Genomic DNA, 12,379 nt, shown 5'->3' with positions numbered 1-12,379 from the left:
CTCCTAGTATTATATAACCATCTTAGTTTCAGCATGCATGAAGGCATGTTCTTGTCAAATACCTTATCTCCAGGATTGTATTAACAGCTAAACATGAGTCATGCCGAGCATCAGACATGTTTGTGTTTATACACGATATATGGTTAGGACTTATTCTAAAAACCAAACTTAAATCTGTTAGCCAAATGCATTGTCAACACGTTGCCCTACAACATGGGTGGTGCTTCATTTACTATGCGAGTGGCCCTGATGCACTCCTGCCTATACCCAAGCTAAAGTTACACTGGAAACTGAAGAGAAGATCACAAGCAGATTGCATTACCTGATAGAAATCTTGCTCTGCCCAGCTAAGCTTTAAATTAAGATTTTAAAATTGCATTATCAGAGCTTGATAAACCAGGCTGCAAAGCACTGAGCACTCTGACCCCAGTCCAGCAAAATACTGAATCACATGCTTAACCTTAAGGACATAACTAGTCTCACAGATTTCCGTGGAATTAAGTGGTTTAATGCCTGCCTCTATAAGAAGCAGCATTCAGCACTTTGCAAACTCAGTCATCAAAGGAAGCTAATAAGCACTGAGAAAGTGACACAACGGCCTTGAGTGCATACTTACTGTAAGAATAACAAGTATCTACAACACAGTACTCTGTGAGATGTGAGTGGTTTCAAAATAGCAGATAATATTTTTTTAAGGCAGCTCGGTCAGAACTAGAATATTCTATTAGTGGAAAAAGAAAGGAGTCTTGTCCCAGTAAGCCAAAACAAGAGAAACAAATGTTAGGATAAGCAACTTAAAATATAGATGCATACTTCATTGCAAAACATCAGAGATAATTACAAATTTAGGCTGTCTCTGTCAACTTAACAGATAGAAGCTGTTTGTGTGGTCCCAGTGCACTGAACTGCAGCTATTGCAATCTCCTGGACAATCGCATTGACATTTTATTGCTCTTTTTAGTTACGTTTATAAGCTGGCAATATTAAGAAATGTAAAGTAGCTCCTATGAACATATTCACCCACAAATAAAAATCTTTGCTAGATATTTCTGCAGGTGATGAAATAAACTAAACCTACTAAACTTTAACTTATTTTAATCTATTACGTTTGATACAATATCTTATCAGAAAAAAAAAGAGTATAATGAGGGTTTTCTAATCAAGAAATATCTGGAACTATGAACAGCTTGTCTATCATCAGGCCTTCTCAAAAGGACCCTATTCTGCCAGTCTTTTGTAGTTTCTTATTTTATTTTAATATGATTTTTTTACCTGAATCCACGTATAAACTCATGCCCTTTGGTGCTTAAAACAGGATTTTAAACCTTTAGGTCCAGTAGTGTATCTCAGAATATGCCAGACACCGACCTCATGTTTGAAGGGTCTGAAAACACTAGCATATCCCTTCTTGACTCGAAATGTACCTTCATGACAGCAGTCTTGTGTCACTGGCATTCCTGAAATATTCTGGCCTGGGCAAGAGACATTACTCTCACCTGACATCTCCAGAAAACCAGTGACTAGACCACCTGGCACCTAAATCCAATAGTCGCACTAATGGTGCGTGGAATGACAGGATTAGGCTTCTTGCAGATACACAGTCAGGGTAGTGACTGACAGCACCTTGTTAACTAACTAGGTAAGAAAGCATTCACAAAGGATGTGGAAGATTTGGGATCAAATCACTCTTTTTTGAATTCAGTGTCTCGACTCTGAATTCATGTCTGAATTCAGCCTCAGACTTGTGTATGGATCAAGGCCTCCTACCTTTCAGGCATCCTTTCAGGAATCACTCGGGCCAAGTCTCTTTCAGCCTGCTTTGCTAAAGCTCTTCTAATCTGTAAAGTAAAATAACTAGACTTTAACCAGGATGGGGAGCAGAATGCGGGTCATTTCTCTTTCAAACAAGTCTCTAACTGGGCTGAGGAGCCATTCCCTACCTACACTCAATAAAATTAATACCTTCATTGAGACTAGGAAGTGGGTAGGATAGGTGTTTGGCTGAAGTTGAGCCTGGGGAAGGGGGAGGAAAGGTGGTTTGGTTATTTTTTTTTATGCTCTTTTCTTCTTAGTACACCAGATATTGATCAGAAGTTTCTGTTAAGGAGCAATAAATTCAGTAAAAATTCCCCAAATCTGTTTTGCCCATGGTGCCCACTCAAGCAAAGAAACCCAATTCCTCCACAATCGTAGGTCCAGTCCCAACCAATCTCCATGAAGTACCATCTCACGAAAGGTGACCACCAAATTAACCATCATTAAGACAGAAGCATTGATGCCCTCATTCCCGTCCATATTTGTGAGTTGACAAGTATTAGACTAAACACATCCCATAACAGAGATGTATAAGACATGTAGCTCACTGTGCTGTTCCACTGTGGTGTTTCCACACCACCAGCAACAGGAGGATAAAAGCAGTGTGCTGCCAGAAACATCTGTAAAGGAGGCAGGGCCACAATATCTGAACTTGTCTATCTCATTGATTCATACATGTATATCTCACCTTCTCTTCCAGAAAAGACCCTAATATTGAACCATTTTAGCTTTTTTGGGCCTATAAAACTAATCAGGCTTCTTGCTGAAATTCTTTAATCATGACTTTCTCAGCCAATGTTTAACCTTTACTGGGCCCTTTATTTTTTCTATAAAACAGGAATCAGTTATGTTTACTAGTTTGGTGCTAACAATCTCTGCCTGGTTTGTTTTATACTGCAGTCAGTATCTTCTTTTTTTTTAAAAAAAAAAGAAATACAAAAACAAACAGCATATTAAAATAAAAAAATAATTCAAATAGCTTTTCTACATTGACAGGACAGTTTAAAGTCATTGAGGCCAAACAGCGCCGACCCCCAGGGTTTTGGCTCCAGAAAGTGACTAACTCCTCTTGTGCAAATAAACAGACATCTATCTGTTCTTGCATCTATACCTCAATAAAATCTGTAAGCAGCACAGTTTAAAAGCTCCTGCGATATACAGCATGAAGTTGTGAAAAGAAACGTATTATTCTACTGCTTGCCGTAATTTCAGCTGCAGCATTCAGAAGCCCAGCAGTATTATAACAAACAAACCAGCTAAAATCCGTAATACCAAAACCATACAAGTCTGATCTGACTGAGCAGACAATAGGCAGGCATACAGTTTGTCCTAACGCATTTCAAAAATTCTTGGTACCCTAATGCAAACAGTCTGCAATGAAAAAATATCAGTAAGAGCAATCCTCCAAGTCCTGCTTGAGATTCCCTTATTTGCTTCACAATCAGTTTTCTTTGCTTCTTCTGCTGAAATGCATAGTTATTTATGTAGGTCTGAGACAAGGAGGAAAACAAAACTCTCTCTCTCTGAGAATATTTTGCAGCAGTTTGTCAGAAGTTCAATGTAAACACTGTACCAGCTCCCTTTGAATGACAATACTCATTATGTGCATCTGCAGCTATACACATGCTTTTGTATATCTTCGATGACTTCGAATGAACAATCGTATCAAACTTGGTAGCTACATGTTTGCTATTAGATTTTGAGTTGTCATTTTAATGAGTGAAACTCTCAGTCAGTCAAAACTGCCCTAGCTTAAATTTGCTAAGAGAAAATAGAGAGAATAACGATCTTCAGAAGAAAACTTTATTTTATATAGAATTTCTGTTTCATCTAGGGGGTGATTTTAGCAATGTATATTCTCTTTTAAGATTCACAGCTCTGAATGGCTCTGAGAACTGTAATAATGTCAGAAATGCTTTTACGTTTAAAGTTTAATTATGGACCTTATTTCTATCTTCTTATGCCAGACACAATTTTTGGTAGTCAGTGGGAGTACGTCTAAAGTCACTTCTGCAAAAGAACACACAACCGACTAAAGATATACTGCCAAGCAGATTTGAAATAGCATTTAAAACATTTATATAATTGGAACTGTAAATAAAACTTTATCTATCTAAAATACAGTTTCTATAAATGGCAGTTTGTTTCAAAAAAATGGTATTAACATCCTCAGTGTTGAAAATTGTAGCCTATGTCTTTATGGCAATAATTAGTTGGTAATTCCAGTTCACTCAAAATAAGATTTTTGCTGGCTACGTAGCAAACACTGCACTGAAGGCTCTGTTTCAGAAATCAATATTCCAGCTTTTTCAATCACATCTATTTAACTGTTGATTAAGCTGCCATCCTATCATGACTCCTCTTTCTTTCTCTTCAATTTCACTTAAAGCAATTTATCAAGTTACAAAACCAGTATAATTTAATTCCTTAATTTTTTTATTCTCTGGTTTTATATGACTAATCCAGTAAGCCCTGCTTCCCATAGGCAGGTGTATCAGATGACATGTTGTGGTCCCATCCAAACAAATTATTCTATGATTCCATAATTTTGTCTTCCCTGGATGAAAATTTGGATCAGAGACAAGATTCAGTAAAATATTCTGCATGTGTTCACAGTACATTTCTATATAATTTATCATTATATCACAATACATAGTAGACATTTAGTTTTTAAAACTAAACACTCAGTTGTGGTAAATGCAGATGGGAAGTTTGTTGCAGATAGTGCCGGAGAGTAATTTTCTGTTGATTTTGCTTATATGCAACACTTTTTACCATTAATGAAATCACGTTCTGTTTTAAGAACCTATTTTTCCCATGGCTATTCCTGGAAATATCATATTTACATGTAAAACGCATATTATATATAACCTAAAATTGAATATATAACATTTTTAATAGTCTTGTATGTCTGAAACGGACTCTTTCTTAGCCATAGTTTGGGGATAGAGCTTCTCTCTAAAAAAATATAGGAAACATGCCTATCTTGTAGCTTTCTGGCATCATTTTCCTCTGACATCAATCATGAGGATTTAAAATGCATAGCACATGTATACAGTTACAGTGAAATAAACTTGGCAACTTCTTTAATTCTTCCAGGAGTATGTAAATATTAACTATTTTGGCTGAAATTTTGGATGCTTGCTTCAGGATGATTAAATTGTTATCTTCTGAGAGATTCTGATGTCTGCAAAACTTCATTCTTCATTCAAATAAGGCCAGTCTAACCTCTGAAAAATATTAGTCCTCTGATACTGCAGAGGATTGCAGTAATACAGAATTACTGCACAGGACAGTGTACTCTATTTCAAGCTTTAATTAATTTGCTATAATTCCCACACTTACAGTTAGTTACCACTGAGGAGTGAGGACAAGCAAACCAAGGGCAACTAAGTTTTCATAATACACTACTCAAATCCTGCCAATCCTAAAGCCAATGAGACTTTACATCCTTTACTTCACATGTTTGATTTTTATCTTGACTAATACCTTTTTCTTTCCGCTCCTTCAAAACTCTACCTAGTGAAATATGGCCTATTTCTTCTACAACAGGCAAGTTACCACCATCATGAAGAATATTTACAGTGAATAAGAGAAAATTACATAATATTGCAGGAATAGTTTCAAGTTGACAAAAGAGTAGATTTGGCTCAAAAACAGAACACTGACTTAACTACTTAAAGCTGATCCATAAATAAAACAGTTCCCTAAGAAGCATTTAAGGTTGCCACATTCAGAAAGTCCCAAAACTCCCAGGAAATATTGCTAATATCACACAATGACTAAGCTTTCTAAAAATGGTCTCGAAAGAATGAAGGTCAAAAAGAATAGAAATAAGACACAAATATACTATGTGGTTTCCTTTCCTCATCAATCAGTAAGGCTATACAGGTCGTAGAATCATAGAACCATAGAATGGTTAGGGTTGGAAGGGACCTCAAAGATCATCTAGTTCCAAACCCCCTGCCACAGGCAGGGACAGCTTCCACTAGATCAGATTGCTCAAAGCCTCATCCAAACTGGCCTTGAACACTTCCAGGGATTGGGCATCCACAACTTCTCTGGGAAACCTGTTCCAGTGCCTCACCACCTTTGACAGATACATGCCCTGTCCCTTATATCTCACTGTATCAGCACAAGTTACAGCTACATCACTTTCTCACGGCCTTCCCATATCCTGTCCGAATTGTAATCCCTACACTGTGTGACCTCTTGAGGTAAACTCCATTCTGCTCACCAAACACACTCATTCTTGCCCCCTCTTCTGCATTTTTCCTGGTTCTTCTGCCAGAAAATCAATGCTTTTCCATGACCCAGCAGCTGGATTTAGAGGGAGATCAGTTCAAATCTAGCACTGTTTATAAGGGCAAATAATGATCTTCATACATTTCAAAATAACCTCTTGCAGCCTCTTAACCTTCTCCCAAAACATTAAATTGCATTTCTACTCAGCAAGGCCAACCTAACAAAACATGACCAAGTCATGTCAATGATATTATAAGCCAAGAACACGACAAGAATTTTGAAAAAAATAGAACTGCAATGACATTTTCAAAATGCTTAAATGTTTATTTTAATCTGTTGCTGACCAAATTTCCCAGGAAAGTCTAAGACCGTAGTGACATGAGGTGTACAAAGTCATCGGAAGTTCACTTTCTTTCTTATGACATTGGGGATTGTCTGAAAATTCCTGGCATTTGATAAGTCTTGCATTGAGAATTTCTCAAAGAAAGGACTGAAAGCAATCATGGGAGGAAGAACAGGCCTGAGGTTAAAGCAGTGTAATGAGTCTAAGGAGAAACAGGATCACTTTTGCATTTAGCAGACGTAAGGATGCCATTTTTGCAGATCATCTTTCCAATCTGTAGATTGAGGAATTGTGATTATTTTGTATCACAGTCATGTCAAGTACAAAGAGCTTACAATCTCCAAGACCTAGTGAAATACACACACACACACGATAAGAAAAGGTACTATTAACTGCCCAAGTAAAAATTAAATTATTGTACTCTGGTAATAATTTAATCAATTAAATTGCTAAGACAAACTTCTTTATATCCTCTTAGGATTGTCAAAATTTGAATTATTTCCTGAAGCTAACATTCCCCAGCATTTCATGTGTCTTTAATTCTTCCAGGAGTACATAAATATTAACTATTTTGGCTGAAATTTTGGATGCTTGCTTCAGGATGATTAAATTGTTATCTTCTGAGAGATTCTGATGTCTGCAAAACTTCATTCTTCATTCAAATAAGGCCAGTCTAACCTCTCAAAAATATTAGTCCTCTGATACTGCAGAGGATTGCAGTAATACAACAGATCCTTTGCTGAGGATTCAGTCTGCGCTGAGCATGCTCAGTCCCCACAGAGAATGCACCTGAATTACCGCACAGGACAGTGTACTCTATTTCAAGCTTTAATTAATTTGCTATAATTCCCACACTTACAGTTAGTTACCACTGAGGAGTGAGGACAAGCAAACCAAGGGCAACTAAGTTTTCATAATACACTACTCAAATCCTGCCAATCCTAAAGCCAATGAGACTTTACATCCCTTCTTCCTGCTAGGTTTAAACCCATTTTCCTGTTTTTTAATGATCTTCTCTAGGACAAGACAGAGTGTGCCAAATTTCAGAAATGCCAAGATTTCTCTTTCAGTAGGATATTGTGGGTGCAGGGGTGGAGATGCTGATCTAGTGTCAAAATTCAAATTTATAACAGAGTTGTGGTACAACTGCAGTTACTGAGTGATTACTGCCATTCCTTACTAACCCACTGTCCTCCTCATGCTATGCCATTAACATTCTGGAATATTAATTAGTGGCTTTGAGGTCATCTCCAGCACCTCAAGTATGTAAGGATTCCTCAAAATTTGGAAAGAAGAAACATGAACCTTGTAAGATCCTAGGACCAGCTGCAGAAATAGATCTGTTTTGATGCAACCACATCTGCAAAAAAAGGTATTACATTATTTGCACTCAAAATGTCTAAATTGTTACTAAAGACTTCAGCAAAACATATATTTATCCCTCAGGGGAAAGGAGTTAGAGAGGTGTCCTTTCTTGTAAAGAGATCATAATGTTCTCCACCTCACTGTGTGATCTTCAGGACAAGTATTAGATGAAGTGAGCGTAGCAAACCACAAACTCAAATATTCTGCTCTAGGAATATGTTCCTTAGAATGTCCTTCACGCAGATAGAGAGTTGCAGCATGGAAAGGGAGGGATGGGAGGTCTCTGTAAAGGACTCTTTGTGCCAACACTGAAAGAGCAATTCCTATGGCTGCTTCAACCTTCTGGGCCCTAGAGAAGATGCATTTTTCTTCCTAAAGAAGAAATGGTATGCTTGGTATGCTCCTGAGAACTTCACAATAATGCCTCTCCAAGCAGTTATTGATGGTGCATTGTCACTCTGTGAGTTTGACAACTTCAGAGATCAGAATTATTCTAAGTCCATTTTCTAGTAGCTGCTGCCTCCCACGTGTTGAAAAGCACCAGATACCATGTCTCCGCTAGTTCAGCTATTCATCCAAAAATCTAAGTTCTGCCTTTGGTACCTCTGCCAGAGATTGCTTACCCTCCAATCCGACTGGCATCACGCATTTGACTTCTGGAAATGAACATTATTCTGCTTGCAATTATTTGAGAAGTTTCCCAGGTTACAGCCAAAATATTCATGGATATTAAAAAAAAAATAGAAATAAACACCTTCTCAAAGGAAATTTTACTTGTCACCATTCTATTTACTCAGCCATGGCTTATCTGATCTAATTTGGTGAGATCTGAAAATGATTTCACTTTAGCATAATCTCGGCTGCTGAGTTACGTGTTAGACATTCTTCTGACAGGCTTAGCCACTTCGATTTCATGACAGTTATGTAAAGTAATCTGTTTTGCTATAGCCTTGTAAAGCTAAGTTCTCTTTTTGTAGAAATTCATGGGAGCCCAGTATGAATATTATAACAGTATAGTATGCAATTAAAATTCTGTAGAATTAAACAACATTAACTTGGTTTAAAAAACAATCACAATTTAGGACAAATTATTAATTGTAGTAACCTCTGGCACCTGTATAATAAGAAATGGCTGGAACCATGTGCTCTGATTTTAAGTATAAAACTAAAGAACCCTTTCTTAGCAGGAAGCTAGAGAGGAGAGATTTGTAACTAATTTAATCTATAAAAAAGCACAGCTGAAATAATCTCCAGGTAAGAGGATAAATTTGCATCTGACTGAGAATGAAAGGAATAACAGGTTTAGCTCTTCTACTTACTACTGAACACTTGCATAGCAGTGATAAACTGTGCTGGGGTTATCTCACAGCAAACCACTCTCAATTCAGTAAAACATTTATAGATATGCTTTATTTTTAGCATGAACTTAAACCACTCTGTTTCAATGAAAGCACTTGCATATATCCTTATCAGACTGAAAGACAGTGCTCTGCTGAATACAGACTCTAGTCCCTGTTAAGACTACATCTTAAATGACACGGGACATACACTGCTGCTACAAACTAAGTTTACAACCCCACCTTGCCCCCTATATCTTACATTTTAATAATCTGTTAAAAATAAAAGGTTTCATTGATGAGCTACCATCTCCAAGAGCTTGGAAGGAACTGCATTCTTAACCACTGATTTGACTCAAATTCTGGCAGGAGGATGTAGCATCACAGTTTTCAACCGCTTTTTTTTTCACTAAATTATTTGAAATAAAAACTCTCCTGAGCACAGAAAAAACTGAAATTTTTCCAAGTTACAAAGGAGCAGGATGATCCAGCTAAAGAATCTGTTGGGCATTTCACATTACACCTAGGTGCTAAGTGTAAAAGCAAGGCATACAGCTTTCTAGAATGAAGAATTGTAGGTAAGCTGCCTTAAGGGGCAAGAACAAACATTTATCTACTTAGAGAACTACGTCATATGCCAGAAGGCTGAAAAGACTCAGAGTGAGACTAAGATTCTTTGTACGATGTTCAGCATCATCAACAGAATTGTCTACTATGGAACAGATCCACAAGAGGGTTTAGCATCATTGTCACAACGCTTACCTTTCCACCACCTCAGAGAACTGATAGCTGTGAACAAGCCAATTCAGTTCCTGTTTCAAGGTGTTGCAGACTTAAGCAACTAAAAAGGAGTTCCACAAAAGCAGCACATCATTTGGAAGGCATTTAAACTAACGAGGAAATGCTCCCTTAAGCTACAACCCTTCTCCAGGACAGAGGCTTTTTTTCCTCAAAGGAGAACACAATTCACAGTTTTCCAAGATTTTTCTTGGAATACCAAGGGTTTTTTTTCTTGGAATTAACATGTACGTTAGTGGTTTCTCACAAACCACGGCTAGAGTAGGCAGCAGAGCAGCATGGCAGATTTTTTTTAAACGTTTGCACTTTGGGTGTCAAAATTTGGCTTTCCTACAGAACACAACATATAAATTGCAAATCACAGGGATTCTCACAGACCTGAATGAATTGACCTGTTTTTATGGAGAAACACTGTAAACTGAGCACACTCAAAACAACAGGGCAGTGGCAAAGATGCGTCAAACTATACCATTTTTACAGTAATTTTTTTAAGTAGAACCATACCATTTGAGAAAACCAGTGAAGCAGGTAAGTCGCCTGAATGTTTGGAAGGGAAAGTTATTGTAAATTAACTAGTCTTCAGTAAGTGTATGTTTTAGAAAAGGTTTTTTTTAACATTCTTCTAATCAATTAATTACTGTCAATTGCTTTTCACAACAGGCTGATTCTGGATCAGGAACAAGAATGTAGCTCTCAGTTACAATCAGTCAGTCTCCTTTATCAGTATATCAGATGCAATTATAAAAACATGTAACCTTCAGACACCTGATTAAAAGTCTCTTAACTAGTCACCCTCTCAAATCAAGACTTTAAAGATTATGGTCAGACAGGTTGTGAAATTACACTGGGAAATAGCCAGACTGTCACTCCTCCTTCTGTGTAGCCTGTGCAACTTCTACTGTGTGTGATGAATCATCCCACTAGAAGTCTGGAAACCTGCAGAAAAAAAAAAGAAAAAGATCACTAACCAAACTAAAGGCTGCAACCGACAGTGTTATCTTTAAGATGAGACATTGCGCGTAACTAGCTTGAGTGGCTGGAGTATTTACGCCCTGCTGCTCAACTACACATTTCCTGCAGCACTTCTTTCTATCACAGTCAATGGAATTTGGCAAAGATCAAAATCAGGTCACCTTCAGCTATGCCAAACCTGGCCAACTTGAGCAAAGAGTGACGAATGAAGGAAACTCAAAGAAATCACGTATGTCTCTCCCGAATCAGAACAACAAACATCCTCTTTGCTATCATTACTTCTTCACAGGCTGAGTACATGATTCAGTAAATGACACAACAGGTAGAATTAAACTTTGGAGTATGTATCAGCACGTCAGGGAGAACGGATACTGTGAGGACACCTGGACACATATGCTGTGACAGCACTTTCCCTTCAGTATTTCATTCCTATCAGCGGCATATACAAGCAGTACCTTTACTGGGAGCTGTATTTGGCCAGCACTACGTACTACAAAGATGTCTGAAAACATACCTAAGTCACAACATGGCAAGATATCATCTTGGAGAAGGAGAATAGGCTTCATTCTCTGGGTTACTTAACCTTTGATACCTCTCCCAAACCCACAACTGCATTTTGATTTAAAATATGTGCTATGCCAAGTGTTACTAAGTCAGAGTTGGTGATCTGGCAAGAAATATACAAGAAGGTCCAGCTGTAACCCCACAAAAATAATTCTAACTATATCTTCTAACTATATCCTTACATCTGTGTTCCTTCCCCCACCTCTTGCAAGTTACTGTGTCCTCCTCACAGGCTGGAAACAGAATGAATAACCTTTAGACTAAACAGATTTTCATCAGACTACCCAAAAATATGAGCAAGTCTTGCTAAAAATTATTTAGAGCATTTCATTATCCCAGTTACCCAAAATTTAACGTCTTATAGCTAGACGATATTTATGGTAGGTATTGTCACTATCTGGAGATTTTCATGTTGCACAATGAAAGGGATACAATCTAATCGTGGAGCAAGCGTGATCCAACACTGCTGTTTAAGGCATCTTATTTGAAGTAGGAAAGAACATTGTGCTGTAATCCCTTAGCATGGAAATCGGTCATCCCAGAGTACTTTTCGCCTCCCATTTCTTTCAGCAGCTGTTCCTACAGCTATGGTCACTCATTTCATGGGGCAAGAAAGATGGATTTAGAGTAAATAGTTCTTTTCCACAGGAAAATACTGAAAGGATAAGTAACTGGAAGTTTATAATGAGGACAAAAGAAAGTAAATGTGATAATTTTATACAAGATACACTTCTATACAAGATTAATAAGCATACCATAATATTAAATGACTCCCGCATATAACTTATATATCCCACAATATCACAGTATGCAACATCATGTAAGGCTCTATATGCAGAAATGCTATGCTTGGGGTCATTTCAGTGAAAAATAAGAGAGAAATACAAAACAATATTGAGTATTATTCAATTTAAAAACCATCACGTTTTTCATGGATTCA

The sequence above is a fragment of the Tauraco erythrolophus genome, chromosome 6 (genome assembly GCF_009769465.1).
Source record: "Tauraco erythrolophus isolate bTauEry1 chromosome 6, bTauEry1.pri, whole genome shotgun sequence".
Lineage (NCBI taxonomy): Eukaryota > Metazoa > Chordata > Aves > Musophagiformes > Musophagidae > Tauraco > Tauraco erythrolophus.
The sequence above is the reverse complement of the archived record's forward strand: the minus strand, read 5'-3'. Positions refer to the sequence as shown.